The 1,485-nt window shown below is 40.7% G+C and overlaps 1 non-coding gene across 1 annotated transcript; it reads left to right on the forward strand.

The window, feature by feature from the left end:
* Positions 1–240: 240 nt before the first annotated feature.
* Positions 241–348, forward strand: LOC148545171 (small nucleolar RNA R71). Its single transcript, XR_015900844.1, has one exon. It is a non-coding gene; the product is annotated as a small nucleolar RNA R71 (small nucleolar RNA).
* Positions 349–1,485: the final 1,137 nt, after the last annotated feature.

Genomic DNA, 1,485 nt, shown 5'->3' on the forward strand with positions numbered 1-1,485 from the left:
TTCACAGATACTCTGAGTCAGAGCAGCAGTCTCTCTGCTAGAGGATACTTCTACAACGGCTTTTAAACGGCCTTATTTCTGCCTTTGATTTCGAGTAGATTCAGCTAAGTCGCTGATCAATTGCCATGCCTCGTCAGTGGTCTTGTACTTTTTCATAGACCTATTGCTAGCACTCTCCAATGTGGTCTTATCTTGGGGCCTCATGCCCTGTATGACGTAACTGAGTAACACTATTTTGTCAATCATATGGTGGGGGCATGCTTCCAGAAGATTATTGAAGCGCTCCCAGTATTCATAGAGAGTCTCAGATTCATCTTGAACAATCATGGAAATGTCTTTCCTTAGTTTATCAGTAACTTCAACTGGAAATAATTTTTCCAAGAATTCTCTTCTCAGTGTATCCTAGTTGGATACAGTTGCTGCTGGTTGAGTGTAGTACCACTCTCTCGCCTTCCCCTCAAGAGAAAACGGGAAAGCTTTTAGCGAAATTGAAGTTTCATCTGCACCATCACGCCTGACAGTAGAATAGGCTGCTTGAAAATCTCTCAGGTGCTTGATAGGCTCTTGAGCAGGCAAGCCATGAAACTTGGGCATCAAATTGAGCAGTGCGGTCTTTATTTCAAAGTCTGTAGCCACCGCAGGGTGATGCGCTTGAAATGGTTGCATTGTAAAATCAGGGGCTCCAGCCTCCTGGATAGTAACTCTCCTAGCTGCTGTCATGTTCCCTGCACGTCAATCAACCAAATCAGTAGAACGGGGTCTGGTTTCTTTCTCAAGTGATGTTTCAGATCCGACCTCAGAGAAGACTAACCGACGCCGAGCTTGCCTTATTCGTGAAATAGGTCTTTCAATCTCAGGATTGAATACTAGCAAGCTTGGATCAGGAAGTGAACGCATCATCTAATGAAAGAAACAAGCAGCTCATGGTAGCAAGATAAAATAAAATGAAAATAAATAAAATCCAATTAATAACTTTAGCACTCTATTACAACTCCCCAGCAACGGCGCCAAAAATTGACGTGGCGGAAATTGGTTAATTAAGAATTGATATAAGTTGTGCGTTGCAAGTATAGTTCTTAACCAACCAGAAATCTGCTTATCAATTTAGAAAGGTTGTCACAAAAATTAAAATTAAAATACTGGGGGTATGAATCCCAGGTCGTCTCCCAACGAGTTGCAGAAAGGTGTGCTATTTTATTAATCAGATATTTTCAGAAAGAGTTTGAGTTGAATAAACAGGAAAATAAATTGGGGAAATTAAGTAATTTAAATAAAAGCCTTGACCGGGAGTAGATTAGTTGGAAGTCCTATTCTTGTTGCAGTACTCTCAAGATTAATTGATAATTGAAGGTCGTTCTATTTAGTTACCCTTACTAAATAAGGGAAAGTCAAACAAGTTGGAATGATGTTTCTACTCACAAGTCCCAATCCGCTTACTTGGAAGGATTGGCGTTAGTGACTAGAGAGCCATCCAACAATGAACCC

The sequence above is a fragment of the Arachis ipaensis genome, chromosome B9 (genome assembly GCF_059453495.1).
Source record: "Arachis ipaensis isolate K30076 ecotype BB chromosome B9, ASM5945349v1, whole genome shotgun sequence".
Taxonomy (NCBI): Eukaryota; Viridiplantae; Streptophyta; class Magnoliopsida; order Fabales; family Fabaceae; genus Arachis; species Arachis ipaensis.